Here is a 21,003-nt window from a genome sequence, read left to right as displayed (position 1 = left end):
AGGGATTTTATTTAATGTTAGAGAGTTTTTTAGGGAGGTGTTTATTCGAGGGAAGCGTTTATTCAAGGGAGGCATTTATTTTTTTGGATGTAATATGTATAATCAAATTTATTCCCCCTACGTTTTAGATAAAAAGTATAACAATGTTAACTGTATTCAGAAAAGTTTTAGGTTTGAACATATTTTTTACCATAAATTATTATATAAAGATATTTAAAGTGCACTGTATCCATCATGTCACGGTGTATTGCTGACATGATGGGTCAAAGGTGAAAAGTTAGTTAATTATAATAAGGAAAAAGTAGGTCAGCTGTGTATCTATGATGACAACAGACATCTATCTATTGTGCAAGGTCAGTTTTAAAATATTACTGAATAAAAACGGAACCTCTTGATACAATAAAATCTAATGTGATTACTCCAATTTATAGGATTAATCATTAGCCGTTAAATGGTGGTAAACCGCAAAATGATTTTAGTGTAGAAATAGAAGTGTTCAATCTATAAAATTTGAATAATAAAGTGAGAGAATTGACATAAGCAGAGGGGGAGGGGGCGGGAGGTGTGAGATCGAGATTTAACAACAGTTAACAATTTTTAGAAATATTTTCATACAATAAATTTATTTTTTAAATTTTTTTTTATTACACCTTATTTATAGGGTTACCCTAAACAGCGTATGCTGAAAATCAAGGGGCCCTCTTGATGAGTGACAGTGGCTGTGTGTATACTAGTACATTGGGGTAACCCCTACTCGTCTCAAAAGATGTACTGCTGTAGATTCTTTAAAGTGCACATGAGTTAGATGTGTACACTGGACCTACGGTTTATAGTCCTTATCCGAAAAAACTTGTTTTATCACCAGAACCATGGAGTGAGTGAGGCTACCCTTGCCAATGTTAATATGGTATTACGGTTCCACTGTCTTAACCGCTTGGCCACTCACTGCAACAGATCACTAAACTACTGTAGCTGTCGCTTTGTCCTTGTGTTGCGCCCTAGTAAGACAATGTAAAAATTATAACGGACACCCTAAAGCCATTTCTATCACAGCACGTATCAGACTCTTTCTTTACAGATGGCATACAGTATATGGCCATATTAGTTCTTGTCAGCAACCCTCAAAATTTAGGTGCGAAATTCCAGTAATTTCGTGGTAGCCTAGCTAAGACAAAGGGTCTGTTTCTGCTGCATAACGCAATTTAACCGGTTATTTTAAAATAGATTAAAAATAGATAACAATAACAAGACCGCGTTTCTGCTCAATTTGTGCTCCGAAATAACCGGTTAAATCTATGGGTGGTCGTCGAGCAAAACGTCATCATTACCCAAAATGCAATACACTCAGACGGAAGTAGTAAGTTGGCTGTTTGTTTACATCGACGTCAGTACACACGTGTGTGATATCGCCATCTTAAACATGTTAACATAATAAAATGTTGTCTACAAGTTTTGTTTTTTGTAAAGCCTACTTACCATCGTTAATAAAATTAATTCTCATGGCGCCTTCAATAACACGGGGAGGGTCGTGCAGCGCCCGATCGCCTAGGATAATTTTTATCTAGCCTAATTCCTCAACAAAGGCCCTTCCCACGTGAACGACTGTTGTCTTTCGCGAGCCCGGTCCTACAAAAAACCAAACGGAAACAAAAACGAGACTCAGAATGTTGCAATACCTACCAAACGAGAGTAGATATATTGTTAATTAATTATGAAACCCCAACTTTTATAGCAAAAATCGTCCGAATTTATGTTAAAAACGACGAGTTTAGCCACAAAAACTTAAATCAAACGAGAGTATCCAAGTCATAGAATAGGCCTATCGCACGCACATAGTGCCTTTAATAGAATAATGAGTATTAAACATTGTTTCGTATATTTATGTACTAACATAAATAATAACACATTTCTATGCTTAATAAAATCATATTTAATATATTATCAAAGGCTCTGATAACCTTTGTTTTTGGTCGATGTGATGTTTTTCTAAACAAATTATATGTAAAACGATCAAAGTAAGATTGTTCATTGTTCTCCTATGAAAGGCACTAAGGCCGTGCCATAAATACGCTCGTTTGGATTAAGTTTTTGTTGCTAAATTCATCGTTTATAACATAAATTCGGATGATTTTTGCTATAAAATTTGGGTTTTCATAATTAATTAACCATTATCTACTCTCGTTTGGTAGGTATTTGCAACATTCTGAGTCCCTTTTTTTTCCGTTTTGGTGTTTATTCCCTTCGCGAGCGTGTACCTAATAACGCCTCAAATTGCTTAACTCCACCCCAAATTTCTATTTTACTTTCGCAAAAATGCTCTTATTTATTATCTGTGATTCTTTTCTATTGCCTTCCATCCTTCCCCGTACTTTCTCTCCCCCCACAACTGAATAACATATCTTGTGATTTCATTCATCCACATACATGTTCACTTCTTCGTTCAACTGTCAAAACCACGAGGAAAACACACATCGTATGCGACGGTAGTATCTGACCCGGGGTCACAACTGTCAATCAAATAACCGTTATTTAGTGTTGCAGCTAAGAATTGCTCAGCGATAACCGGTTAAACGGCGTTCTAACACCGATTTAAATTGGTGTTTTTAACCGGTTATTTTGCGCTGCCTTTTAACCGGTTACCCCAAATTTGTCCTGTTTCTGCTGCCAAGAAAATGGAGTTAATTTATTCACACCGATTTTAATTTATTCACACCGATTTTAACCGGTTATTTTCTATGCAGCAGAAACAGGCCCAAAGAGCCTGTTAGGACTACACATTAAAGGAAGCCTTGTTTTCTTATGAATAGATCAGCTACGCCTTTGATAATATTGTTTTTACTAAACTACCATCTAGAAAATACCATGAGATTTTATTGTGACAAAAATAAAACCGATAAATGACCGATCTAACTTGGCCATCATATAAAACAGTGAGAGTGGTCATTAGCAATGAATAATTATAAATACCTGTATGGATAATGATTAACTAATATAGCCGGTCTTGTATCTATTGAGTGCATTATGAATAGAAAATATGTTACTACAGGTATATTTATATTAAGCCCAACGACACGTCCTAAACCACAATAATGAGCTAGTCTTCCTTCAATTGATTTAATTAAATATTCATTGATACCAGGAACAATTGATTTTAACCAATTACGATTTCACAACCTGGGTTCTCACTATACTATGAAATATTACCACATCCTTTCCTAAGAAAATACCATGCTACAGTTAACACCACGCCATAGCAAAAATACTAGAACAGTAATAGCAATAGGGAAAGACCATTTATGACTCACAATAATATCATTCATGAGTTCAAATCAACATATTAGCAATCCATACATAATTATACTTACCAGCATCTGTCATAAAGTCTGTCTTGTTTCTATGTAAACGAACATCTTTAATGCTTAAATTCATGTTCATTTGTCTATAAATTCCATCATATTATATTACAACACAAATATACCAAGACAAATCAGCTATGCTTTTAAGATATCCAATACAATGCTACAGTGAACGCGAGTTTATACTCAGTACTACAAATCGTTCTTGATGTCTCTGGTCGTCTATAAACAGCTGATAGTGGGTGAAGAAGATTAGTTGAAAACAGAAAGTGAAGAATTCTATAACAATTTCAATATTTTGTTGAGTTTAAGTGCCCACACTTAGTGGCTAGCATGAGAACACAAACAGGGTGACTGCAGTGACCTTCAAAGCAGAAATTATGCATAGTCATCATTTGCTACTGAATCTAACCTATTGTGTTGTTGCTAGAGGACTGTTCCATTATAAGATGGGGACATCTATTGTAAGTGAGCATGTCTGTTAAATCCATTCATAAAAGTTAAGTGTTCTGTCAAATAATACAAGTATTCCGTCTAATTATTATGTCAATGTTTATTGTTAAAGTAATTGATTAAATTATATATGGTAAGAAGGTGAAATATAATCTGGATTTAACTACTAATTAATCAACTTTATATGAGTGATTAATTTAAATTAAATCGCAAAATTTAAAAAAAATTTATTCTTTATTGGTATTTTTTTTCTTTTAACATAAATAATTTTGTTCATGTTTACATTGATGTATATTCTCGGGAAAAAGTCAGTACAAGCCTCAGAGATACAGTGGTTATGCAATGCATGGAGGTAAAATTACCTCCATGGGTTATGTCATGGAGTTCCTTACTCCATGGTTATGTATACCTAGCTCTGTCTACAATATCTTTGACAAAAAAGTGTGATGTGCACAAATATGGTAGTGATATACCCAATTATGGTAGTGATATGACATCATCATGTCCATATATGGGCACATCACATTTTTTTGTCACAAAAAGTGTGATAGTGTAGAGAGAACTTTACATTATACCCTGACAAACCAGTGTGCGAAAGCATTTTAATTTGGAAATATTATATGAGGAGCTACTCACGTAACAAAGTTACATTTCTAACAACAAGTACATTTTCTTTTCCTTTTAAATAATAACCAATACATAATTTTAGAAGGATGCATATAGGTCACAAAGCTGGAATAAAATCCTAAAGGTACTTTTTAAATAAAATAAGGACTTGTAAACTAAACCGGCTTTTGCATATGAAAAAACATTCCTCTGCCAACAAGTCTGCAACACACAAAAAAGTCTGCTGTTTGAAAAGCATTATTAAACTTTCTAAAGTGATGATATCAACCACCGAAGTACTTTCCGTTTAGCAAACAACTTTTTTTTTAAACCATAGAAGGTGATCATTTCCCTTGACTAATGCTAAAGATGTAAACCACATAGCACCTACACTACAGTAGGAAATATATAAATTTAATGGTCTGATTTTTGAACTTTAATGTACTATGTACACATTGTCTGGCAAATGAAATGTACATTATTAAAGTAGACCAACTTTTAAGAATTAAACCAACACTAACATTTTAAAGCTATTTTTTTTTAAACAGTGGGTGTATGCATAGAGATATTATAGTTCACTATAATATCTCTATGGTGTATGCTTCAGGTTGGATTTGATGATAACTGTATTTCTGCGGTTGACAGTTATACATTTTGCATTAATTATTGAATGTATAATTTGAAAAAACGATTCAAATTAGTACATACTGTAACTCAATAAATTTTAAGGAAATTTGAACATGCATTTATTTTAGAACATACTGATGCATAGTACTTTTGTATGTATTTCATTCACATTAAAAGCAAGGATCTCACTCAATGGAATACATACAAGAGGAAATGACAAGAACAACAATAAGAACAATTGAAAGCACTCAAACAAATTTTAGATTTAAATAAGATATCAATAGAAGAATCGAAAGGAATAAATGAATTAAACAATCTAGGTTTATTTCCTTCTTGCTATCGTCATTTTAAGTTTAATTTTCATGTCTAATAACCAGGATGTTCCCTAAAAACTAAACTACACTTAAGCTCTGTCTACACTATCAAATTTTATGTGACAAAAAAATGTGCCCATATATTGACACGATGATGTCATATCACTACCATCTTTGGGCATATCACTACCATATTTGGGCACATCACATTTTTTTTGTCAAACTAGTTTGACAAAATCACCGTTGTGGCATATCTTACAGTAACTGTACTCTGACAGCATAGTATATGTCATGGAGGAATTACCAAATAATCATTGAGACCTAATTGCTAGAGTGTCCAGTACCACTGTAACAGTACCTGACTTCATACTACTGTAGGTCTAGATGGGGAAGGACGATTTGCTGGTCATTTGGACCTGGCTAGAGTGTACAGTAACACTGTAACAGTACCTGACTTCATACTACTGTAGGTCTAGATGGGGAAGGACGATTTGCTGGTCATTTGGACCTGGCCAGAGTGTACAGTAACACTGTAACAGTACCTGACTTCATACTACTGTAGGTCTAGATGGGGAAGGACGATTTGCTGGTCATTTGGACCTGGCTAGAGTGTACAGTAACACTGTAAAAGTACCGGACTTCATACTACTGTAGGTATAGATGGGGAAGGACGATTTGCTGGTCATTTGGACCTGGCCAGAGTGTACAGTAACACTGTAAAAGTACCGGACTTCATACTACTGTAGGTATAGATGGGGAAGGAGGATTTGCTGGTCATTTGGACCTGGCTAGAGTGTACAGTAACATTGTAACAGTACCTGACTTCATACTAAGTACGTCTAGATGGGTCATTTGGACATGGCTAGAGTGTAATACAGTACTGTAATAGTGCCAGACTTCATACTAAGTACGTCTAGATGGGTCATTTGGACATGGCTAGAGTGTAATACAGTACTGTAATAGTGCCAGACTTCATACTAAGTACGTCAACATGGGTCATTTGGACATGGCTAGAGTGTAATACAGTACTGTAATAGTGCCAGACTTCATACTAAGTACGTCTAGATGGGTCATTTGGACATGGCTAGAGTGTAATACAGTACTGTAATAGTGCCAGACTTCATACTAAGTACGTCAACATGGGTCATTTGGACATGGCTAGAGTGTAATACAGTACTGTAATAGTGCCAGACTTCATACTAAGTACGTCTAGATGGGTCATTTGGACATGGCTAGAGTGTAATACAGTACTGTAATAGTGCCAGACTTCATACTAAGTACGTCTAGATGGGTCATTTGGACATGGCTAGAGTGTAATACAGTACTGTAATAGTGCCAGACTTCATACTAAGTACGTCTAGATGGGTCATTTGGACATGGCTAGAGTGTAATACAGTACTGTAATAGTGCCAGACTTCATACTAAGTACGTCTAGATGGGTCATTTGGACATGGCTAGAGTGTAATACAGTACTGTAATAGTGCCAGACTTCATACTAAGTACGTCTAGATGGGTCATTTGGACATGGCTAGAGTGTAATACAGTACTGTAATAGTGCCAGACTTCATACTAAGTACGTCTAGATGGGTCATTTGGACATGGCTAGAGTGTAATACAGTACTGTAATAGTGCCAGACTTCATACTAAGTACGTCAACATGGGTCATTTGGACATGGCTAGAGTGTAATACAGTACTGTAATAGTGCCAGACTTCATACTAGCTCTAGCTGGTGAAGGGGGTTCTAACCATTAAGACCATAAGGTGTAATAATGCCTAATTACTTTATATGCATGCTCTAGCAAGCTTGACAAAAGTTATGGTGGAAAAAAAAGTCTAGGGATAAGCTGGACAATACATCCTCAAATGCTTATTATAGTTTTAGGAATTTTATTCTGTGGTTACCGTATGTAGAATTAAAGAATACTAAAAATAGATATACTGTAACAAATGAAAAGGAAAAAAGGATTCTATAAAGAAGTATTTCCTTATTTCCATCAAAGCACTAATATTTGCGTTCTACCTCAATTATTTTCATACTTATATCCTGTTTTTTTCTTAACTATAACACAATATGAAACTTTAATTATTTCACATGGTTGTACCAAATCTAAAATTACACAGGTTATTTCCCAATTCAGCTTCCTATAGAACGATGGTGACGTCAAGTAACAATCATTTGTAAAGGTACAACAAGTTTGGGGGAAAAAGGATGACATTATGAGAATATGTATCCTGATGTTGAATAGTACAGTAACATAGTAGTTATCAAATTGAATTGATTATTAATTCGTCTATTTCCTTTCCTTTATTACTAAAAAAAACTCAACATGTTTGGTAATGATAAACGCCATCGGATATGCAATAGTAATATACAAAAAGTTAAGTGTCGTAAGAAATGGTTTCCTCCAATATTTTCCTGGTTCAACCTTTGGAGTTCATGCTGCATATCATATGAAAGCATAACTCTGTACAGTAGGTCTGAACAGGCCTCAAGTCTCAAGAAAGAGGGAGATAGATAAAGTACAACAGTCTTCGCATAACACATCTATTGAGTCATAATCAAAAATACACCAGAAGAGGTACTAGTGTCAATAACTTCATTGTAATTAAACTAGACTAGGACATTTACATTGGTTGAAGAGCTTTGCTGTGGCATCTCCAAACACTGTGGAATTCCCTACCAATTTCAATCAGACAGTGTACTACTCTAAACTCTTTCAAGACCCCATAGATTTTCTTTCCTTTTCAAGGTTTTCATTAATTTAAATTACTGCCACTTCTTGTCTATTTTAATTTATGCACAGCGCATTGAGAGCTTGCTTATATATGCGCTATATAAGAATGAACTATTATTATTATTAGAAATTAAAAAGAAGAGATAAGATAAATGGAAGATTAAAACAAAATTACATGTCAGTTTAAAAATTCTAAAACGTGCAATTGTGCTTTAATTTCTGTTTGTCATCTTGTTTTCCGCCTACCACCAGTTCTAAATTAAGCAGGACCTCATTCTTCTTGATGTTAATCACATAAAAATAGTTTTACGTAAATAATAGATGCCAAAGTTCGTTGTTCCCTATTGTTTGTTAAATGTATAAGCAGGACAGGACGATTGCCTAATAATTTGTTTACTTAATAAATAATTAAGATAACATTGTGTAAAATGAAGTGGAAACATGAAAACACTGCATGCTAGAGGTAAACATACTTTTTCCAAACATCAGTATACAAATAATGAATGTTAATGAGTTGTTGAATAGAGAGAATGCTTAATTCATATGTTCAAATAATGACTGTCTAAGTTTTTAACAAAATAAATATTCAACAAATACAAAGCGTACACCTACTGTCTGTTCTAAATTGAACTTTTGTTCAATAATCCGATGCTTAACTTCAATCAATGTCAAAAGCAATTAAATAGGGTGGCACTTGGATTTTGACCGCAGAGTTATAAATGTCTGAAAGTCACAAGATTTGCGTTGCACAAAATTAAAAAATGTTTATAAAAAGCTAATCATGCAATATAACCATTAAATATATCTTTTACAGCTTGGCAGAACTAATATTGAACAGCATGATATACAAAATGAACCAGATAGAAATCACATAGTTAGCATACTCTCAGATGTCAATTAATCAATTAAGAATCATTCATTTCTATCATCTCTTTAGAAGAGGGAAAACCCCAAAAGTAAAGAATGGTTGAAAATAATCAACTGAAACTTGTATTGGGTAAAGAAGAACGTTTAAGAAAAAAACTTATTTCCATTTTGGTTCTTAAATACAAAAAGAAAATATTTAAAACATTGCATGAGATGCAAGAAGATACTATAATAAAGATTCAAAATAACATTTAAACAAATACAAGACAGAAAACTCACATTGATAGTGTTATAATAAAGTTATTGATTATAAATTGTTTTAAACATTTTATTTAAAAATAATAGAATAAATATATAAACAATTATGAATTAATAATGTTCATTATTATTTTAATTTCATTACATTTACAGTATTTCTTTTTTTTTATCAAACAGCCAAACTCAAAACAAATTTTATTAATGTGATTTGCAAAACGTTAAACTGAAACAGCTTTGAAAAACTGTTCCAAAAAAAAGGCATTGAAAAGTTGAGAAAAACAATAGAAAGTGAGAATGAAGGGGTTGCTATGCCACAAGGGGATACATTACATTCTCAACTGAGAATTAAGAGATTGTAATTAACATGCAAGTGACTAAGGCATTTCAGAAACTTAATTAGTTAATTGAACAACAATTGCAATTTCTTGTGTTTCAGGAAACGACTGATTAAAACAGTGTGGCCGATAATAAAGAAAAGCATTACTCCATGACGCCAAAGTTTCAAACTCTTTTTTTTTTTCATTTTTAAAATTTGATGTCATTTCCAGCGAGAGTAATTTTAAGTCTGCTGATGTAACAGCAAATGTGTCAAAATGTTAATGATAAGTCTTTTCCTATTTGTTTTATTGTCATGATGTTTGCTAAAAAAAGTGATATACCCAAATATGATAGTGATATGACATCATCATGTCCACATATGGGCACATCACATTGTCACATAAATTTTGATAGTGTAGACAGGGCTTTAGAAATTTAAATATGTAATTTATCTCAATTGATAAAGTTTAATATTCTACATCAAGAAGAAAATAGTTAACAAGATTTACAATAGATCTATGGATCAAGTAACAATTTTAATAATTTAGAATTAGCATACTCGATCCATATTGTTTTTAATTATCATGACACAAGAAATAGTCTGTTTGTTGTCTTTCTCCAGAAACTGGACTTTTATTTTTTTTAATTTTATGTCTTTAGGCAATGTGGCCAAGGATTACCAATAGTGAATTAATCACTGTCCTATCAGATAGGTGGTAATCCCCCTGATACAGGGGCTATTGTGTGAACCAGTTCACCGGGGTAACCCCCTACTCTTTTTCGAATAATGAACTGGGTTCTTTAAAGTACACACAGGTTATAACTGTGTACACTGGACCTACGGTTTATAGTCCTTATCCGAGAAGACTTGTTCCACCACCAGAACTAGGAGCGAGTCGGCCTCGAACCCTTGCCGATGTTGTTATTGGCTCTTTAGGTACGGTAAACGGCGCCCCTGCCTTAACCGCTCGGCCATATGACTCGCTCATTTTTCCACTAATGTGGAAAATAACCAAACCAGACTTTCTAGAAATTCCTAACCACTTCTCTACTATTTAAAGAGGTTTTTTTGGGGTTAGCTCCAGGCTGCTTAATTTTGCAAAAGTTTGAACCATATTCCTTTAATTATTATAAATTATTTAATGCCACTAATGCCATTGCTCTATTATTCATGATTACATTTTGATTTTATCTTTCTTCATGACACAAGATCACATCATAGTAAACACAGTTGCAAATCAATTACATTTAAGTATGGTTCTGGCAATGTGTATATACAATTTTTCAATTCATCATTTAACTAAGTGATCATGTAATAAACTATTATACTGCAATTACTGCATTAACTACATTAGACTACACTATTTTAATCTTATATAACAGATTTTAGAAAAGTTTTTAAATAAATATAGAAGCTTGAGGCAGTCATTGCAATATAGTGTGTATATTGCCCAAAATGTTTGCTGAATAATTTCATAAACTGTTGTCTTTCTCCAGAAATTGGACTAGTGGAAAAAAACAAACCAGACTTTCTAGAAGTTCCTAACCACTACTATTTAAAGAGTGTTTTTTTTAAATTTAGTTTAGGTATCTGCAGTAACTGCAGTAGAACAACGTTGTCATGGTCCCTATTACATCCTTAGGTTTAAGATTTACACAACATTTTATGTACATGATTTTTTTTCCATTTATAACAACATTGTAGTGGTTCCACCCTTTTCCTGAAATCAAACATTTCCTGTATTTTCTTTATATTAGATTACTATTTTCTATGAATAATATAAAACCATTTCCTATGTAAATAAAATAATTTTTTTGAATAAATAAATTTACAGTAAATAGAACATTTACCTGGACTGGCATTTATCAGTAATTCTGCTTAGGTCAAGATAGTGCTTAAGTGAAAAACTTGATTTGTCAAACCAGTTTGATTCAGATGTAAACACAGGGAAGCCCTATCATAAATATTAATAAGATTTTAAAATTAAAGTATTTTATATTATAAAAAAATACCGTAGTAGTAGTTTATCATTTCATTCACGGGAACGCTCAGTGGATCAGTCCTTGACACAAACGTAACAATGTTCTACATCAATCTCATGGAATAATCTTACTAAGTTAAAATGCTTTTACTTCAGTTTGTGATGGTTTAATAATATTGTCAAGCTCTGTCTACAAATATCAAACTAGTTTGACAAAAAAAGTGTGATGTGCCCAAATATGGTAGTGATGACATCATCATGTCCGTATATGGGCACATCACATTTTGTTGTCACATAAAGTTTGAAGACAGAGCTTTACACAGTGTAAAAACCTCTTTATAAAGATACCCGCAGTTACCACTGTGTTACTCCGATGAAGGCAACATGGAAATGTTTTAAACTTATTCATTTACCAAGGTAAACATTATTTGTTACAATATCTTACATTACAGTACAATTACATACAGTATCTTAAGATTTTTGAACCTGGTATTAGATTAAAGAAAAGAATATACAAATATTTATTTCTTGATGATTTTTTAAAGGAATTTTTTTTTTATCAAACTCATGATGAATGATGTGAATATTGTTTTCACATTTATGACATGTACTCACAAATTATTGTTGTCCTTCTAAGGGTGATATGAGTAATGATAGCCTATTAAAGTGATGGTTATAGGTCGATGATCACATAGGCGTAATGAATAAAATATAGAGATAATGTTGAAGGGCAATGACATTCATAAAATGTCTATTCATGAAAAAACCTGAGAGTAATTTATGTGTAGTGAGAGGACGCTAGCATTTCACTTTAAAGAGATGGGGTAATACCTTTCCATAACCTTTCTTGACAATCTGATTCCTACAACTGATATCATCACTTCTTGGTTAGATTGTAATTTGATAGCAATGTCCAACCTTTAGTGAGGGGCACTAGGACTGGTTTACATCTGTCCTCTATGATGTATTAAGAAAACAATTTTTAAGAGATCCATTTAAAGAATACATTACAAGCGAAAATTGTTTTGATTGTTTGTAATATACATATATTTTTTTCTACTGTATCCACATACATGGAGTATCAAAATTACAGAAATTATGATGTGAAGGTTTGAAACCACTGTACATTTGAAAACTGCCCCATAGTTATTTGGAAAGAAAATTGATTGTGTTTAAAAAAAAACCAGCCAAATCGGTGGGCTCTCGTCAACAAAAAACATTAAACGTCAAATGTGCTCAGCTAATGTTTAAAGATTTTACGGTAGTTGACTCCAGGTCACACAGCTTGCTCGCAGCAGAAACAGATCCCACAGAGTTAAGAGTACATAGATTAATTTAAAAATGGATATTTTGTTATAAATATAAAAATCCTACAATTTTTAATTAGGTCAGTTACTCCCAGAATGAGACTACAAAACTTCAAATCTATTTCAATACATGCAAAAAATGACAATACAAAAGTTACTGTTGAGCACTGGTGGTAAGGAAGTGAATGAAAATATAGTGACAACATGGAGGAAACATGGTCACAACATGGAGGAAACATGGTCACAACATGGAGGAAATGTGATCGTAGCATGGAGGAAATATAGTAACAACATTGAGGAGACATGGTCACAACATGGAGGAAACATGGTCTCAACATGGAGGAAACATGGTCTCAACATGGAGGAAACATGGTCACAACATGGAGGAAACATGGTCACAACATGGAGGAAATGTGATCGTAGCATGGAGGAAATAATATAGTAACAACATTGAGGAGACATGGTCACAACATGGAGGAAACATGGTCACAACATGGAGGAAACATGGTCACAACATGGAGGAAACATACAATATAGTCATTCTTCACTGTAGGAATATAATTGAGTAAATAAAAATAGAACAGAAAAAACTGTGTACATCATGACATTCACAAAAATATGTTCTACACGTTATTCTAAATATAATATCAGTTGACTCAGGACTGCATGTTGCAACTGCAGAAAATTAGAATGATAATTGGCAGCATGAATGAAGCCATGATGTTGATTAACCTGATGGTTGTCACTGAGGGAGATTTAAGCAGTTTATTCGGCTATGGAACAACTATCAACAACGAAGGTTTTCAGCCTAGGATGAACTTGTTGCTCTTTCAAATTTAGGAGGTAAGAAGACACAACAAAAGAGGAGTGTATAAATAAGCTACTTGTATTGGTGGGTGAGGAGGCTTTTATACCTCCATGGGCAAAGTAGCTGTATCTGTTTGTATCTGTTGTACACCATTCTAGATCCTGTTTGCATTACTATAGTTTGCATAATACTGTACCAAATGAGAGAGAAATGCTTTCCTCTATGTGAGTAAAATTCAGAGTAGCATAAAAATAATATAATTAATTTGTAAACACTACATAAAGCCACTACGCTCTTCAGATTAAAGCTAATTGTTTAATAATAAAACAAACCGAAAACAAGATTTAAAAAATCAATTACTGGAATCTATTTTTGAATATTGAAAATGGAAGTGTTTGTCAAAGAGGTGAGTTTTTAAAAGTTGCTTAAATTGTTTTTGCATTGTTTGGTATAACTATTGCATGTAAAGATGCTGATCGTTGCAATTTCAAATTGATTTGGATCTCTATCTGTATCAATAAAAAGAAAATTGCACACAAAGTTTTAACAGACTGTACGTAGGCAGAATTATATACAAATGATTTTATCACTTATTTTCAACAAGTGAAAATGTAATCAATCAGACTTTAGTATGACCACATGATCAGGCCTATATGCGTATGAAAAACATTAATAAGCTGATTAAGCAGAAACACTATAAAGAGGCCAACTATAGTGTTTGATGTTGAGGCCTAGGATACAACAAACATGATCTAATTTATACAGCGTACTGTCATTATCCTCAATTTTACTGTTGTCACTATAGTCTGTGCCAAGGGACAATATAGCTGTGTGTGATTAATAAAATCCTGGCCTACAATGTGTTAAAGGTAACCTAACTTGTCACTAGTAATCAAGCACATTGGTTAATGTACAAACTGTCGACCTGATGCTGAAAGTTGGGTTATTATCACCTTCATAGATTCAAAATGTCTGCTCTGCCAACACGTAGTTATGAATGCCTTGATAGATTCAAAACTGTTAACATTGCAACTAAGATATTGTAACCTCCATTGATTCAAGTCTGTTACCATGTCACTGCAATAGGTTATTATCACCTTCATAAATCTCTGCAACTAAAGCTATCACCACCTTTATAGATTAAAGTCATCTACTTTGCTGTTGCAGGTACAGTTTATTAGTATAGGTCTTCATAGCTGCAACAACACTTAATATATCAAAATGTTAAAATATGGCGGTATAAAATTCTAATTTTATACCTCGATGGTTAAAACATGATGTATTAAGACAACAAACATGTATAGTATTGGTAATACTTGAAATGTGTTGACATCTGATTTCATAACTTTAAAAAAATATTACTTATATATTATATTATTAATTTAACCATCAATTGAATACAGTTGTAAAGTTGAATTGTGATGGATGCATAATATGTGTATTACATCAACAACTGACCAGCCATATCAAGACCGATAAGACATATTAGCCATCATCCTTACGAATAAGAAGTATCAATTTCATATGCAGCCACATTATCTGATTTGAAATATCCGCCAAGGGATAACAATTACAGATGGTCCAGCCGTCTCCCTCATGCCCCACGTCAAAAAGATTTAGGGTCAGGTAACAAATAATGGCAGTGAGTCAACTATACAGGCTAGCATACGCATGTCATTGATTACTAGTGACACGAAAAACGTTGTCGAACAAAAGTGATTGTTCGGTGAAGGTGTTTTGCGGCTAATTGACTGCGGTGTCGTTCATTTCCTGTTCCGGCGAGAAGTGTCAAGTAATAGTTTGCATAATCATGTCCAATTTTCAATACAAATTGCTGACAAACCCAAGAAAATCTGGTCCATAATCTTGGATTTCATCTCTGTTCATATGTTCTATGTTGCAGCGTACGTTTTAGAGATTTCTTTACCGCGTATGAGAGCCGTCAAGGCCGTGAAACGTCACCTGTTTGCCACAATTAGCAGTCAATTAAGGTTTACAGGGATTTTCGCACAGTTGGTAATTCTCAAACTTTTGTCTGTGTCAATAAATATTCACCAGTTATATGTTGAATGTTACAGTACATCGTAACATTACCATGGGAATGGTTTGGACAACGTGAGGTTGAAAGGTCCGATTTAATAAGTGTGAAAAAGCAAGTGTTACTAATCTCCACGGACCAACTGCCAATGGTTGTATGATTATACAACATTTTGTCAAGTTGTCAATGTGAATATTGATATTTTACATAGTAGAACCCTTCCTTTGAGACACCCGTATTCAGGGGACCCTTATTCAGGGCCATCCTCTATTAAGGGGACATTTCATCCTAAATGAAGGAAAGATTATATGTTTAAACTCTATGGCCAACAACTATTCAGAGGGCACCCCAGCTATTATTAGGACAATTTATTGGGTCCTCAATGTGGATGATTGTATTTGTTTTAAAGCAATAAATGTATTGTATCCAAATATCTAAAGCCATTATCCAAAGGCTACAAAGTAAATTACCGTACTCTCGACTTGTCAATACAAATTTTCAATTTATTTATACATCAAATAAACTTGTTTCCCAGAATTTTTGGATAACCTTTTATTCAGGGAAATTACAGAATTAGATTGTTTCCAAATAATTTGCATTAAACCATAAATACATCTTGATTAAACGAAATACAAACATACAAACTGAGAAAAATGTTTCTTTTTTTAGCATAATTATGAGGATGGAACAAATTGTTAAGCAATTATTCTGCATTTAAATTACAATATATTTTAAATCTGTAAATTGGGAAATGTGCCAGCCATTTATAAATTGAAAAATATGTAGAAAAATCTAATTTGGCTGTTCTAGTTTGACAGACCTTGACAGAATTACTGCATATATAATAATAAAATTATGGACAATAACGAGAAATTGTATTACCAAACAAAATCTAAATTATAATTCAGTTAATAGTATAGTTCATAGTTAATGTCTAATTGCAATATGTAAAAACCAGAAACTATAACCTAAACATGAAACATAAACTTTAAAACTATGAAATCAATAGAGTATCTACACATGCTCACATAAATAGGTGCCATGATAGCTTCTGTGACTACAACAAATTGTGTGAGGTTGCAAAAGCTATGCTGATTTAGTCAGCAATATTATTGCATTGTTTTAAATTATTTTAAGCCGTGACAATCAAAAAATGTACTGTAATCATTAATCACATAACAAAAGCTTTTGTCATCAGCATAATTAGTAATTAACAATTTTTATGCTAATTAGTATATCAAGGCCAATATTCAGCACATACAGATTTATGGGTACTTGTCACATACAGGATGCTCTGTCATAATTACACACGGAGATGAAGTAGTCAAAATGTTAAGGACTTACGTGAATGGACAAATAATATAGAAAAAACATTCCGCGTGTATTTTACTCAAGTTTCAGAGGGGAGTGAAATGCATAGTAGACACATTTTAGGAAGTAAACTAAAACTCTATCTACACTATCAAACTTTATGTCACAACAAATGTGATGTGCCCATATATGGACACAATGTCATCATATCACTACCATATTTGGGCACATCATACTTTTTTGTCAAACTAGTTTGATAGTGTTGACAGAGCTTAAAATGAAGACATTCCACAATTCGTTTCATGTATGGTTATAATTAAGTTTCATAGAGTATGCCAGGCATTTTATAGAAGTTCCGTGACATGATTTTGATTAGATAATATTCTAGATATAAATAGTGTATGTTCCATATATGGTGACATAGGTTTGACATAGGTTTAACATGGATGAGTGTGTTCCATATGTTTGAAAATGTTCCATGTATGGTTACAAGTTTCATAGAGTATGCCAGGCATTTCATAGAAGTTCCATGACATAATTTTTTTTTATTAGATAATATTCTAGATAAATAAATAGTGTATGTTCCATAGTGTTTTTCATATGTCTGAGAGAGTTTCAACTTGATTTTATGTCAATGAATAATAGTCTAGATAAGTCCCATTTATGGTGACAGAGGTTTAAGATAGATGAGTGTGTTCCAAAGAACATCAACATGATTTGATGTCATTGGCTAATAGTGACAGAATTTTCAATTGATAAATGTGTTATGTATGGTTATTAATCTTTCAGATGGCATGAGTTAGAAAATATTTTTTAAATTTTCAACTTTATATATCTGGAGAAGAATTCAAGTCAAGCAAAACCATAAATTGTCTAGATAATAAAAAATGATAGGCTAAAAATAAAGTGGAATTTAACAAATGCGCAAAAGTCACATGTAGTTGCATAAAGGGCTGTTAACTTTGAATCACAGATGGAAATATTTAATAGCACTATAAACAAAGACACAAAACTGTAATATAATTTTCAAGTGATTTTTGAATAGTTCAGCACCTTGCTAAGCTACAATCCAATATAGTATAGTATGCAACAGCAGTTTTTTAGGGCGGTATGGTTGGTGAAAGATAACCAATTTTCACTTTTAATTCATTGCTACAACATAACTTTATGAAGCAATGGGGTAGGAAATGGGGTGCTTTTATAGTTCACATAACAAAGCAACTTTGGACTTCCTAGAACCAGACATCAGGATGCCCGGTTTTGGAAGAGTGCGCATCTCCTTTTGAGTGGCTATCATTCTGTAATGTTCTATACAGTACCAATATTTTTAATCCTTTTTTTGCATGCTTCTAATCAAGATTATAACAGACGTTTACAGTAATTGTACCAATCACACCATAAGTTTTTAAAACTGGGTGCTGTATTTACACTAAACTACTTTGAACTTTGACACAGTGGGGTACTACTATGTACACTATTGATTCTCCTGTAGTATGTACTGTACTACTTGAATAAATGAATGCAAACTAAATTGAACATTTCTTTAAACTATTTATAGTAGCTTTGTCAACGAAATTGCAAGCATCTTTAGTATAAAATGAATCTTACCTGATAATAAATGGTCTTCATCTTGTTTGAATAGAATCTGACAAGTAGCAACATATTGACTGACTGTCTACAAGTGCAATCATCTACAAGAAATCTAATATTGTAATAAATTACGGTCAGTATGAGTAATGTTCATTTTCTTGTCTGCGGTCACATTTGTATAAATCTGAACTTTAAACATTAAACCAGGGAATTCGCACTACCTACAAGTTATTACTTTACTTCAGTTGAAGCAGAGTTGTCTGAAATACGCTCCTAACTTTTCCAGATTATCTTTTCTAGACGTTTCCTGAAGTTAGGAAGATAATATTTCTCTTTAACGAATCGTAAATTAAGAGTGCTTTTAGTTTGTGAAGGAATGCAGGTTGTATTCCATAGGAGACAAGCCATGGAAGAGCAAGTTGCTGTGTTGTAACAGAATAAATGCTTGTAGCCAGGCGGAGTAATTAGTTCTACTAACAGGATATGCGGAAGTTGGGTCCAGGACAAACATTTGTGTAGATCTGGGTTATTGGCACATGAATCTCAAACGAATGATTTTGACCAGGCCACAGATCATGACACCTGCCACACTGTGAAATATTAACTGAACTTTCCAAAAGTGAAAGTAGATAGAATTAAATATAAAAAAAAAAGTTTAATTCTGAGAAACTACTTTATATCTCAATTTGTATGTAAACTGAATAGTAAGATTCAATTGGATGTTTTATTAGCCTTTTATGAATAATACATGACAAAACAAGAAGTATAAACATGTGGTCTATAAAGTTAGAAAGGACATAACTTTTCAACCATTGCTTATATACTCATACAATCATATATTAATAAAACATAATAAAATACAAGGGTGCCTGGCTAACATTTCATAAATATTAATGAAAGCATAAGAAGTACATGTGATCTAAAGAAATTCTGAAATCAAAATACTTTCAAGAAAAAAGGGTATCATATTAAACTGTGAGTGGGCCACATGACTATACTTCATACATTTTAATGAAACCATACAAAAGACAAAAAAAGATATAATATTTTGTTGCACATCAATATGACAATAATAAATCAATACGTAGGAGTGCCATACTTTTTTTTAGTATTCAGGATAGCACAGATCCAAACAAATCATTTAAGAAATGTTGATACATAATAAGAAAGGTTGATGAATAATAAGGTGAGTTTGGATTGAGACTGCAGGTAAAAACATAGCAATATTATATTGCAAACAGTATATAGCCAAGACTATGACATCAAACTTAATACTTTTATTTTGACAGACTACAGTTGTAGGTAGGCCTACTGTAGAACACTACATAACCCACTGGACTAACCCAGACAAAAGGATGGCTAACTTTCAAAAACTCGAGTTGTGTGTTTTTCCAATACTTCCATTTTCCAAGTTTATTTTTTTTAACAAAATGATTTATTCTTTTCTTTTCCAAGAATCCTTTAAAATATAAAATTCTACTAAAACTGACGTATAAGCATTTTTCTAATGAAAAATTAAACTGCTGTTTGTAAATTTCTACACACTCATTGTAGAGGCAGATTGCCAAGTTTGTCATGGCAGACGGCATTAACCATCATTCGAGAAACAGATCAAGTCTTGTCGCAGTGATTATGATAAGTTAGGAAGCAAATTATAATTAAGTTGCAGAGAGTTTCTGTATGTACAAAATGCAAAATAAAGAAGATGGAATTACTAAAAATGTTCCTCAATATTTCCAAGTAAATGATTTTTATCACTGTAGATGATGATAACAAAAATGATAAAGTATCCATAAAATTCTCTAGTAACCTAAACACCAGGGCTGGCATTTTATCAATCTTTTGAAGAAAAAGTGAAAACTTTGGATTTATTCATCATTTATTAAATAGTTATTTTCATCTTAAGAATTTGACTTTGTCATCTAAGATTGAAGGAAAAGAAATTTACACATATTTGAAAACTTTTTAAGCAAGTTGATGAACCATGTTTGGTAAACCAGACTCTAGTATAAAAACTACTGATCAGAAATATGTAGTTTAACAACATTAAAAAAAACTAAAAAACAGAAACAAGGCAACATTCTATTTTGTCACATTGAATTGATGGTGGGGCCTGGATAGAAGGCACCAACATCAACGTACAGCCACTAGGTGGGGTTTTAACCTATGATAATTTATCGATAAAGTAAGACATAACAATCTGTGACAGCAGAGAAGACTACACTGTCATCCAACCTTATTACTGATGTCTGAAAATGAGCTCAATCTCAAGATTACATACAGGATTTACTGGATCATATTTAGGAGAAAACGTGACCAAAATGTCAAAGGTCATAATAAGTTCCTCCACTCAACTCTCCCTCAGGTTGTTTTTGATAAGTAGAGGCAAGAACTAATCACAGACCAACATATCTAATGCCAATTTCCTTGCC

At 33.0% G+C, this 21,003-nt stretch overlaps 1 protein-coding gene across 2 annotated transcripts in view; it reads right to left on the bottom strand.

Moving 5' to 3' along the window:
- Nucleotides 1–18,655, bottom strand: part of LOC140052679 (kelch-like ECH-associated protein 1) — a 43,060-nt gene extending 24,405 nt beyond the window's left edge. The window contains exon 1 of one of the 2 annotated variants that reach the window (XM_072098360.1): nt 18,590–18,655. The gene's annotated coding sequence lies outside the window, so the exon portion shown is untranslated. Of the gene's footprint in view, nt 1–3,365; nt 3,666–18,589 lie in introns of those variants that run through there. The other variant, XM_072098358.1, reaches the window with a different exon arrangement.
- Nucleotides 18,656–21,003: the final 2,348 nt, after the last annotated feature.

The sequence above is a fragment of the Antedon mediterranea genome, chromosome 6, assembly GCF_964355755.1.
Source record: "Antedon mediterranea chromosome 6, ecAntMedi1.1, whole genome shotgun sequence".
NCBI lineage: Eukaryota > Metazoa > Echinodermata > Crinoidea > Comatulida > Antedonidae > Antedon > Antedon mediterranea.
Note: the sequence above shows the minus strand (reverse complement) of the source record. Positions and strands in the feature narration are given on the sequence as shown.